The sequence below is a fragment of the Aquarana catesbeiana genome, linkage group LG03 (assembly GCF_042186555.1).
Source record: "Aquarana catesbeiana isolate 2022-GZ linkage group LG03, ASM4218655v1, whole genome shotgun sequence".
NCBI lineage: Eukaryota > Metazoa > Chordata > Amphibia > Anura > Ranidae > Aquarana > Aquarana catesbeiana.
The window spans coordinates 380,574,516-380,587,346 of NC_133326.1; the positions used below are offsets into that span (position 1 = coordinate 380,574,516).

At 43.8% G+C, this 12,831-nt stretch overlaps 1 protein-coding gene across 1 annotated transcript in view; it reads left to right on the forward strand.

Moving 5' to 3' along the window:
* The first annotated feature begins 840 nt into the window (after nt 1-840).
* LOC141134568 (uncharacterized) overlaps nt 841-12,831 on the forward strand; it is a 163,141-nt gene continuing 151,150 nt past the window's right edge. The window contains exon 1 of the mRNA XM_073624054.1: nt 841-958. The gene's annotated coding sequence lies outside the window, so the exon portion shown is untranslated. The remainder of the gene's footprint in view (nt 959-12,831) is intronic.

Here is a 12,831-nt window from a genome sequence, read left to right on the forward strand (position 1 = left end):
TCAGTTCCTCTTCTCCTTTGTGTCCCACTCCCCTCCCCGCAGGGACGGCCAATGACATCAGTGACTACATGCTGTAAGATGTCGTCTGTTACTCCTTGAGGACCGGTTCTCCACCCTTCTCACTAAGGTGAAGCTCCATTGGTTCCCCGGAGGGGAAAAACCTCCACCTTCCCCTCCGGGGACCAGACTGGCTCTCTCGCTCCTCAGAGCAGGACTGGACTCAAACTCACACTCCCCCCGGACACCATGTGACCCCACTTTTATATGAGAGCCCCGGAATTACCAAGCAAATCAATGATTGGCTGGGACCAACACATAAACTACCTGCCACTCAAATATGGAAATTGACAAAAACAGGCCTGCTGTAATAGCACCAGCCTGTCTAAATTTACCTGACATAGAAAGCTAGCAAGAAAGGTCACCTACCTAAAAAGTAGGTGCCCGCTACAAAAGGTTTTCCAGGCTTGCTTAAAAATGTTTTTGTTTTTTTTCTCATTTGTAGTATACAGTGATTACTATAGATACTGTATATGTCAGCCACAAAATAGAGAATATGTTGTGGGCTGAAATTAAGTAACTATTGAACATACTGTATCTGCTATTGAGTGTGTCTCAGCAAAACATTAACAGAATGTTTTATTAAAAAATTTAAAGACGTCCAGTGTCAAGGCAAAATAAAATAAAACACAAATATGGATTAGACACAGGGCAGCTTTAAAGCAGTGGTAAACACCCTGCTTGGTGACTTGTACCTACGGGTAAGCTCATAATAAAGCTTGCTTGTAGGTACAAGTAAGTAATACCACCTAAACGTGCACTGTTTAAGATATATTCTCTATTTCTGCAGCCCAGCTCGGCCATTTGAATGGACAGAGCCTGCAAATGCAGAAGGAAGACCGGGTGAAGATGGAAGTCCTGTCAGCGGTGACAGCGCGATGCTGTAGGGTTTCATTTTAAGGTAAGTCTTTCATAAGTGATGCATATTAGCACATTATGCCTTTAACTTGCAGAGGGAAGTTTTTTTCCCCTCCAGACTTTACTACCGCTTTAGGATCATCAGAAACTCTTTTCCTCTTGGTACGCTTTTTCATAACATAGCGTACATGGTTATGCAGACCTCAGAGATGGGCAAGATCGAGGTACAGTATCTCACAAAAGTGAGTACACTTTTCATGTGACAACACTAAAGAAATAACACTTTGCTACAATGTAAAGTAGTGAGTGTACACACAGCCAATTATGTCTAAACCGCTGGCAACAAAAGTGAGTACACCCCTAAGTGAAAATATCCAAATTGGGCCCAAAGTGTCAATATTTTGTGTGGCCACCATTATTTTCCAGCACTGCCTTAACCCTCTCGGCATGGAGTTCACCAGAGCTTCACAGGTTGCCACTGGAGTCCTCTTCCACTCCTCCATGACAACATCACGGAGCTGGTGGATGATAGAGACCTTGCGCTCCTCCACCTTCCGTTTGAGGATGCCCCACAGATGCTTAATAGGGTTTAGGTCTGGAGACATGCTTGGCCAGTCCATCACCTTTAACCTCAGCTTCTTTAGCAAGACAGTGGTCGTCTTGGAAGTTTGGGGTCGTTATGTTGGAATACTGCCCTGCGGCCCAATCTCCGAAGGGAGGGGATCATGCTCTGCTTCAGTATGTCACAGTACATGTTGGCATTCATGGTCCCCTCAATGAACTGTAGCTCCCCAGTCCCGGCAGCACTCATGCAGCCCCAGACCATGACACTCCCACCACCATGCTTGACTGTAGGCAAGACACACTTGTCTTTGTACTCCTCATCTGGTTGCCGCCACACACGCTTGACACCATCTGAACCAAATAAGTTTATCTTGGTCTAATCAGACCACAGGACATGGTTCCAGTAATCCATGTCCTTAGACTGCTTGTCTTCAGCAAACTTGCTTTTCACTTGAAATATAGGCATATGCTTTACATCCAAACACTCTGATGTGCACTATGCTAGGCTTTGATCCATGCCACATTTCAAATGGATTACTTTTAATGGCTCTTGAGGGTAATCTGTTCTGTAGGTAGGTTGCAGTCATAACTGCTTCTCGCCAAGTACTTGTGAGGTAGGTTGGCATCCAACATCACGCATCTGGCCATTTCTATAAGAGTGCGATTTTTGCTTTCTGCTACAGTTTTGTTCAGGAGTGTATGGTGTGGTTGTCTGATGTACTATTCCTTGTGTAGCGCACTACCCCCGTAGGAGCTGCTGGGTAGTTCATTCCTTTTCGCTAGTGTGGTTCCTTTACCCCCTTCCCTCCACAGATTGACACAGCAGACAGTCCAGAACGATTAAACATTGAACTTTATTCTTCTCTGGCACTTATTGCAGTACTGCGATACAGACTCACTCTGAATAACTCTTACAGATTCAGTACTAAGTGAAATGAGTCCTGAGAATACATAGTCCAGATCATATAGAGCAGTGGTTCTCAACCTTATAGTGCCGTGACCCCTTGATAAAATTTCCCAAGTTGTGGGGACCCGGAACAGAAAAATTATTTTCGTAGCGTAGGTTGTCAGCACACAAGGCAAGACAAGTAATTTGTGCCCCTAATCCACGGACATTTAGCGCTACCTGGGTCCCTTCCAGTCGTACCGTATTACACCAATACCGAAATCAGGGTCTCTTCCAGCCCCTCCCACTTCACGTTCCTCACCAGTCAGCTGACCTCTAGTCTCTGCCCCCCAGCCAGAACTGAATGGGCGGCTGCGAAGAGGCCGAGTGGGCGGCTGCAGGAACAGCCTACCTGGGTGGCCGCAAAAATGCTGGGAGAGCGGTGCAGGCTTCAGGAACAGCCCAGGATTTGGTGACCACTGGCAAATCATCATTCGACCCCCAGGTTGAGAACCACTGATATAGAGCCACTCTGAATAACTCTTAACCTGCACTTGCTTCCAGTTACACTTTGCAGCTTTCCTTCCTCCTGTTTGTTGCTACTTCCTAACTGTACAGCACTTCCAAGTATACCCAAAGAACGATACTCTGAATAAAGTCCCTTTAGGCTGACTGATTGGATTTCTCCGGGGTATTAATTCTCTAAGGCCCAACTTCTTGCACAAACTTATTTATTGACCCGCACTCCAATGCTCTTTACCAGGTATTGGTTCTCTAAGGCCGAAGACAGGCACCTCCTCCTCCATGACCCGCACTTTAACACCCTTTAAGTCTCTTGAAAGCACTGTTTCCCTGGGTTTCCACTCACTTGTACTCCTGATCAATCGTCCATGCTTGCCATAGAGGGTCGATCACCCAGTCTTCCTCCTGTCAGTAATAGCAACTTCCTCCTGTTAGTAATAGCAACTTCCTCTTGATGTCTCCTCCATCCCTCCTCTCCGCATGGCATGTTCCCCTCCCCAGAGGGGAGAGCGCCCGAGCTGCACCAGCCTTTACATGCTGCCTTCTTCTTCTCCAAAATCTAGAACAGAACCCCTTCGAAGCATGTGACCTTCACTTTTATAGTAGTCCTGCCTCTGCCCAAAGAAAAACAATGATTGGTTCAGAGGGGTCTCCAAAACTACCTGCCACTCTTCTCCTTCAGTCCACCCACTTTCCAGAACATTTCAGGGAAAGTGATGAAAGGGCAGAGTGTAGGTGGCCACACCTTCCTCTACTCTAACAAACCGCCCAACCACATTAACCAACCAGCTTACACCAACAGGGTAAAACACTCCCAATTTTACCTAGCACTAATCCTGCCTACTCTAGCATACACCTAAGTAGGTGGGTGCTACACTTGTCACTTAAGATATGAGGCCACTTCTTTGCTTATGTATTCTCCTCCATTGTCGGTGTTTATTTTTCCTGGTTTGTGTTGGAATTTGTTGCTAGACATGGCAACAAACTCTTGAAGTTTCTCTGATGTTTCATTCTAGTGAGACCCATAGGAGAGAATGGACACAGGGGCTGCATGACTATGGGAGGAACAGGGGTCAAGTAACGGTCAGTCAGGTCAGTGGTGGGGGCACGAAGTCATCTCTTACCTGATTGGAGGTAGGAAGCAGATGGGGCAGGGTCCAGAGGCTTGGGGTCCAGTGTAGGGGGTGGATTCTTCATCATTCAGAGAAGTTGGAGAGGAGACATCTTCCCACCCTCCCGCCCTTGTGTTAGGGGTTAGCATGCTGGACAGGTTGAGGGAGTGTTGGTATTTCAGGATGGGGTAAATGTTTTGTTACATGTTTTGCTTTTCAAAAAAAAAAAAAGAGAAGGAACACAAAAAAAAAAAAAATAAAAAAAAAGCAACAACTATATTTATGGTTATGGTATAATTTCATGTTAAGGTGTACTGTTCAATTTTGTCGCAGCAGTCGGCGGTTAAAGGGGTCTTTGGGGGGTCAGTGAAAATTTTGCATGGTCACAGGATTAGTGGGGCCCATCTAAGGATGGCGCTTTCCTTTGGTTAGCAGTGGTTCTCCCAGGAGATAAGTCCCCTGGGGGAAGGAAATATGGAAGTTGGTGTGATGTCCGAGCGTCCTCGAGCCAGTTGGGGCACAGCTGAGGATATAGACCATTAAAGTCATTAAAGTGTGCCTTTTTTAATACACCCAAAGACCTCTTGCTGTTGGATATTATTGTTGTTCTTACGGGTATGTGTTACGTGTTTTCACGTTATGTTATTTATTATTTGGTTAATAAATGGGGCTGCTGTGGCCTTTTAAAACCCATGTCACGCGGTCTGTGTCTTTAATCTAATGGTAAGGACCCAAGATTGACGAATCCTTTAGTCATGTTTTTCATCAGATAAGTAGTTGTGTACCTGGAATAATCATCAATGAAGGTCAGTAGATATCTGTTCCTGTCTGATGTGGGCGTTTTCATTGGACCGCATACGTCACTGTGTATGAGCTGCAGGGTGTTATCGAAATTTGGTTGTACGCAAAGCACACAGCCAAATCTCCTGTTTCTAATCATAATAGCAATTTCGTCTAATGATATAATACCAGTGCATCTCACCTTTTGATCGTATCCATCCTCTGGTGTGTGTGTGTGTGTGTGTGTGTGTGTGTGTCTCATGCTCACAAAAAATCACATCCTGCTCCTTCAGGTTCCAAAAAACCCACTGCTCGCCAGCCTTCCTTAGCTGTCTGCGTGAGCTACTTTATTAGCATATCAATAGGAGGTCCCAAAAGCTCGAGGGTTCCGCCTCCAACAGCCAAACACCCCTTACAAAGCTTGTGACCTCACAGGATGTAAATGACCATATAAGGATTTAACACAGGAAAATGTAACAACCAATGAACAATGACTACAGGAGTCTTATGGGTGTGTCTGAGCAGAGACAGGGTGCATGTATGTTTTTAGAAGCCACATGGCTTTCAAACATTAACCCTGTCTCCAACCAGAACCCAAAAGACTCCCGTATTTCCGTTGATAGAAATCCTTATTATACATTGTTCCAGAGAACAATGTATACCTGGATTATTCTACTGTCTTTGTGGACTAGAGATTATCGGCAGGTGTACACTCATTGGACCACAAATGTGTTGATCAGGCACACAGGGGCAACATGAGAGTACACTCGTTAAACCGACAATGTCTTTGCAGAGCGAACACATTCCCACCAGACGATCGTTCTGTGCATTGCACAGGGGCCCTTTGCTGGCGGACATGTCCTCTCTCCGCAAACACTTCTCTCCAAACATCAGGAAGTTTTCCATTACCTAACAGGTCTCAGCCAGCATCGATCTGCCCCAGCCAGTTCTTTAGAACGGGCTGTGGTTGATCAGACACACTGGGAGACTTATGACAACACATTAATATAAAATTTCCACAACAGTCCCTCCTCTTGTCATATGATCCCATGTGTCCCTCGATGAATCCTGATCTTCTTAGTCCATAAAAAGTAAAACACGGCTTGACATGTAGACTCTGTTGGAGATGACATGGTGAGCTGTAGTAGTCGCCGGTCGGTCTGGGATCCTCTGTGTCTTGTACGTGGGTCGGGCTTCGGGGCATCTCATCAGGGAAGATGTGGTCATGTGCTCAGGCTCTGGTCCCGCGTCCAATCAGGCAACAGGAGCACCTCATCATGGCATATAGAAGGAATAGAAACAAAAACAACATAAGTATATATACCCCTACTTCCTTCACTATGATCTGCTGCAAGGTAAAAATTAAATGTCCAACGATTCCCAAACCCTTAAAAAGGATTCCAACCTTCACTATCTATAGCTCTGGCTTTGCCTTGTAGGGATCTAAACCTTATCCATATGGGCCTGAACTTTGTCACTACTATCCCTGATCCAGATATAACAATCTTTACTTATGAATTCCCAGAAACCCCCTTGGAATGTAGGAACTTCCTTGTAGCTTCAACCGTTACATGAAACATCCCATCCTCAATGGATGAGAAATTGTTCAAGCGTTTCATAAGCTCAAGCCCCCACCGTATATAAGCAATTCCCTTCCAGCTGTCCCTGCCATTCTTACCTTCTCTCGTGCCATCAGATCCTCACGATCGGCCACGACATAAGATGCTGGGACGAGTTTCATCAGCACACATGAACCTCTTGCCTTACTGGAAATTACCTTATAAACTGTAGATACGCATTAATACCAAACTTCAGTTGTAGCACACTTGTGGGCTACCTAGTTATCCCGATACCAAAGCTGGCAAGAACCAGAGCTATTGTTAAAATTATAATTAAATTTACCCTCTAGAAATGTTTTGTTAAGTTCTTTTGACAGGTGTCTGTTTGGATTTTACTAGTCTGTCAAAACTCCTCACACCAATATGAATGTCACATATAGCATGTACCGCCGTCATCGCTGGGGCACTAGTAGACCCGACCATGTGTCCTGTTCTCTTTCTTAGCCAGTTGGGATGCTTTTTCATCATTACCCTTGCCAAAATGTATTAAACAAAAAAATATAAATCAACGAAGATACTTCTCTACTCTTTTGTGGTTGATCCGCTTCTTGCAGTGGCTGGCGTGGTCTCATCCCTCAAGCTTCTTTACAATGACCCAGTCACCTGGTTGGAAAGAATGTAAACTGGTTATTGTGTCAGGGTCCGGGATGGACTCGTGAACCCTGTGGTGGACCTTTTGAAGTTCATGTTACAGTGATTGCGCCCACCCCATCAGCTGAGAATGTAGGTGACAGCTAATGAGGAAAGTACAATTCTGTTTTTGGTTGACCTTCAAACAAACCTCATATGACAATAACCCCGACATCGGGACTGTGGTCACTGCATAACCTGTGCATGGCTTACCATCCGGGGTGTAATACCTGGAACCAGTGACAAAAAGGTTCTTAGCATCTGGGATGGGAGCCTACTTCACCAGACTGCTGCTTGCTGCTTCAAATTCCATCAAAGAAAGACAGTCTTGGCACAAACTTGGTTAGAATTAGAGCGGTTAGTATTGTTGGTTTGAAAATGTGTTATTCTCACCACTCTCATCCCCCCCTTTTCTTCCCTCCTCATTACAAACTGGAGGAAGACATGCCGGGTTTAGAATGGTGCAGAATAAAACAGTGAAATAGCCTATGATACTTTTACCTTCTTATACACCTGTACACACACTTCCAGAAACTGGACCTGAAAAGATACTTATAAGCAAAGGTTATTACTCTATCCTTCAAAGAATGGTAAACAATACAATATTCATGTACTTTGGTAAATTGTCACTGACATTCCACAAAACCGATAATAACTAAACCCTCTGTAAATCTTACTTTCACGTTTTTTTGTGATTTTTTTCCTAAAATACAACAGCCGCGACATGCAAGAGGGCTGTCGCGGGAGGTTCAAACATCTTGTTACCACATACAAGCAATGAGACAAAGAAAAACATTTAGATACAAATGTGGGGGAGATATTTCATAGTTCCCAAAAACGAAAATGAAAAATAAAAATAAAAACGACCAGATGGAATGCTGCCTTCGCTCTTTTAGCGATAAAAAAAGAATACAATTTGAAAGGCACGAGAGCATTTCAAAATCTTTGCATGGACCAGCCACACAAAGTTCAAAAACAGGCCTGTGTATTTTAATCACACAAATGTGTACTACGCATCCCTCAACTCACTCAACATTACAGATTTCTAAAGCCGCAATCGTGCTACATCAACTCCAGAGGGATACCCAAAATAGTATCCTTGGACCACCTATGTCAATCTTTAAGGGGTCTCATGTCCGGAGCCCCAGATACAGATCTCATGTGAAGTGCAGCTGTCTGACTGGTGTGGAGCCTCATTTTTTTCCTCCAACGCATGGACCAACATTACCCATAACGATTCGAATCGCTTATGACGGTCCCTGCGTCCAGGGCACCCTTGCACTAGTTTTCGGATCAGTACTGCTTAGTGACTATTTTTACAGTACTGGCACCCGGCGTTCTCCGATTATTTTACACGGCCTCCCGGTGTGCTAGCGTACTAATCCTCACATTTATATGCTCTACAACCGGTTATCGGCAGCCCTATAAATGTGTTTGTCAGACAAACTACAAAGCACCATAAAATCCTCCGCTATTCAAAACAAAAACAATCTCATGGCTTCTATCTGTACCCAGATATTACAACAATAACTTGGATGCCTCCTGTTTGCTCTCTCCCCAAAACTGTATTACAGTATAAACCTTAATTTAATTTAAAAATAAAAATGATTTTGTCTTTCCAAACACAAGTCAAAAGATGCCAAGCCCCTCCCACCAACTTCCTGTTGCATACCTGAGTAGGAAGAGGGAGGGGGAGGGGAAGCCTCAAATAGCTTCATATTTTGTCTATCAAAACATTAGAAAAATCTATGGCTAACATCAACAGATAAAAACTCTTTGTCCTGGAGTGGTTGGAATAAGCCCCCATATTGCAAATGGGAGGGAATCCCCCTTGACTCACATATCCCCTAGGAAAACCAAAAGTTTTGACAGAAATACCACACAACAGTGTAACAAAAGCCAAAAACTGAAACTCCTGTAAAAAGATGGCTGAAGGAGTTCTTTTTCCTTCCACGGCAGCCACAAACAAAATGGTGCCATTAACACATGAAATTTAGTTGTTGATCCCGCCAAAATCGAGATTTCTTCACTAGAAACATAAACTTCTTTAAAACAACTGGAATAAAAACCTAAATGATTCTATTGGAAATGGAATTCAGTACAAAACCAGAGATATTCCGCTCGATACTAAAATCAGCAGAAACAAGAAGGCAGTTGCAGCAATCGAAAATCGGTCCATGGCAAAATGGTGAATGAAACCAGGACTACAGAAAAATGGCCGACATTAACAAATGACAAGACAAACCAGGATTTCTTAAACACTACACTCTATTTGACTCTGAGAGGTAGAACTCCCCCCATGTTATTACCTAGAAACCTGAGACCCCCACAGTGTGTAAACAGCTCCTATTGTGATGTCCCAACAATGCATGGGCACTTGGATATGCGACAGGCATTTCAACTTAAAACCAATATTCAATACAGAAAACGCAATAGTTTCCTTGAAAAGTATGTAAACAGTACAAACATAGAATTCACAAAATGGTGCCTAGAAGCCAGATTGTAGCTTAAAGCACATGGCTTTGCACACACAAATGAATACACAATGGAGCAGCTCCAGGGGGAGCTCACAGGTCTTCAAAATGGCCACCGATGCACATGGTGACCACAACAAAGGCCAGGCCACAACAAAATGGCGCATTTTCCCGCCAAAACTGACCAAGATGGATAAACATTTTAAAGTTCACACACAAAAGGAAAAGAAAATGGCCAACCGTAGTCACATGGTAGACAACAACAACAAGAGAACAAAAGGAAGTAGCAGACAAAAACCATTTTCCTGCCAAAACCAAAAATGTCTCCCCATAAACTTACACACTTGAGATACTAAATGAACGCTTAGACAAACATTTAAAAGTGTTAAAGTTACAAAAAGCACAACTTCGGAACACATGCTATCCAACGAAACAACCAAGGCACATAACCCACAATTACACGGCTGAAACATACCCTCAAACTCAGTTCACATCAGTTTTCACAGGAACAAGACATTGAAAGATACAGACAGTGAATGCTTGCAATGTCTATTCAGAACATTAGAGTTCCCTTCCCCCAGGGCGTAGACCCTTTCAATACAAAAACAACAATGCCTGCCCCTTCACTAAACTCATCTTTACAAACAGGTTCAGCTACTTACAAAACTACTCCACACACACATTGCAGGCTGCAAATAATATCAATTCATACATTTCTATTTCAAACATCTGCATTATAAACTTGTTACACAGCATCAGTCACACACACACACACACAGTCTCCTTACACAAAGATTCGAAATACAAATCACACACACACAAGCAGGCACACACACACACACACAAGCAGGCACACACACACACAGAGGCACACACCAGACATACGATCAAACTTCCAGCATTATTTCAAAAGACGAAAAATTTGTTCTTTTTGTGAAGCAGACCCTCCCCAGCACATCTTAATGATCCGATTCTGAAGGAGGTTCTGTTCACTCCTACGTTCTGGCTCGCCATGCTGTTATCGAAATTTGGTTGTACGCAAAGCACACAGCCAAATCTCCTGTTTCTAATCATAATAGCAATTTCGTCTAATGATATAATACCAGTGCATCTCACCTTTTGATCGTATCCATCCTCTGGTGTGTGTGTGTGTGTGTGTGTGTGTCTCATGCTCACAAAAAATCACATCCTGCTCCTTCAGGTTCCAAAAAACCCACTGCTCGCCAGCCTTCCTTAGCTGTCTGCGTGAGCTACTTTATTAGCATATCAATAGGAGGTCCCAAAAGCTCGAGGGTTCCGCCTCCAACAGCCAAACACCCCTTACAAAGCTTGTGACCTCACAGGATGTAAATGACCATATAAGGATTTAACACAGGAAAATGTAACAACCAATGAACAATGACTACAGGAGTCTTATGGGTGTGTCTGAGCAGAGACAGGGTGCATGTATGTTTTTAGAAGCCACATGGCTTTCAAACATTAACCCTGTCTCCAACCAGAACCCAAAAGACTCCCGTATTTCCGTTGATAGAAATCCTTATTATACATTGTTCCAGAGAACAATGTATACCTGGATTATTCTACTGTCTTTGTGGACTAGAGATTATCGGCAGGTGTACACTCATTGGACCACAAATGTGTTGATCAGGCACACAGGGGCAACATGAGAGTACACTCGTTAAACCGACAATGTCTTTGCAGAGCGAACACATTCCCACCAGACGATCGTTCTGTGCATTGCACAGGGGCCCTTTGCTGGCGGACATGTCCTCTCTCCGCAAACACTTCTCTCCAAACATCAGGAAGTTTTCCATTACCTAACAGGTCTCAGCCAGCATCGATCTGCCCCAGCCAGTTCTTTAGAACGGGCTGTGGTTGATCAGACACACTGGGAGACTTATGACAACACATTAATATAAAATTTCCACAACAAGGGGTTGGGTAGTTTTTCTTTGAGATGCCTGTGGAAGGGGAGCACGTGTGGCTTTTGCTTCAATACAGCACTTGCATTTCATGAGCACTTTGCAAGGCGCTATTGTTAAATCTTCTGATAAGCCTCTTTTTATAATGTCCTGAATAGGGTTGGGACTTCTGTGCCCCAGCCGCCTGTGCCATAAGTGAATACATTTGCTGTGTGGGTTATTAGCGACTACCAGTATATTGGCTTTTTGGTCTGTGGTGATGAGCCTGTATAGGTGATCATCCAGTTTCCCTTTTGTGAGGAATCGCTTATTATAGGGAATTGTGCATTCATCAACCTGGAACTTACCTGTGAGACCATTGTTTTTACAAGACTTTTCACTGATAGAAGGCTGCCTGCTGTGGAACATACAGCACTTTCTTTACAAGGATACTTGCCTTCTTGTGGTGCAATGCAGTTCAGGAAGCCCTGGCCTTTACATTCGGTAGTGGTACTTTTCCCGTTTGCTAGGAAAACGTTGCCTTTTGCACTTTTGTTTGTGAAGGTCTCATCGCTAGTCATGTGGCTTGTTGCACCTGAGTCTATACACCAGCCGCGTGGCTTGCCTCTCTGTGTCACTTTAAAGGCGCCACTCCATGATGTGTTTTCGGTTTTCTTTGTGATTGCTTTGACCCTTTCTTTTGTGAATAGCTTTAGCTTTTGCTGCTCAGCTTTCCAGACAGTTCTTTTTTAAGTGATTAGTCTTCTTACAGCGAAAACAGGCTCTACTTTCTTTGTTGTGCTTTGTGTCTTTGTACATCTTGGTGCATAAATTTTCTTTCCTTCTGTCATATTCATCGATTAATTTCCCTTTGGAATATTCCAGTGTCAGCTTCTGCTCGGGTCTGGTTTCTAAAGCATAATGAGAGCAGTATATGTCTCTGGAAGGCTGCAGAGGAGCAGGGCAATAATATGATTATCTTTGATGTCCTTTCCGATGGCATGCAGCTGCTCTCTGATCTCTAGCATAGCATTTACATGGTCACACATATGCTGGCCTTCTTCTTGTCTCATCTTGTATAACTTTCGTAGCAAAAACAGCTTGCTGTTTAGACTTAAACGTTCATGCAGCTTTTGTAATATAGTCCACATACCTTTGGCCTTTTTCTCTGTTCTTATGTGGATAAGCTGGTCACCTTCCACTAGTAAGCTTATAGTTGCTTTTGCCTGCCTGTTTTTCCTGTCCCATTCCTCCGTCTCTCTATCTGTCTGTATTCAGCACTTACCACAACTCATCCTTCAAAAGCACTTCTAGCTTGAACTTCCACAGCTGGTAATTGGCATTGTTCAGCTTTGCAATTGCAAACTTCACATCTGAACTGCTTGCCATGTTTCAGTGGCTTGTATACAGCATTTACTGACTTGCTGT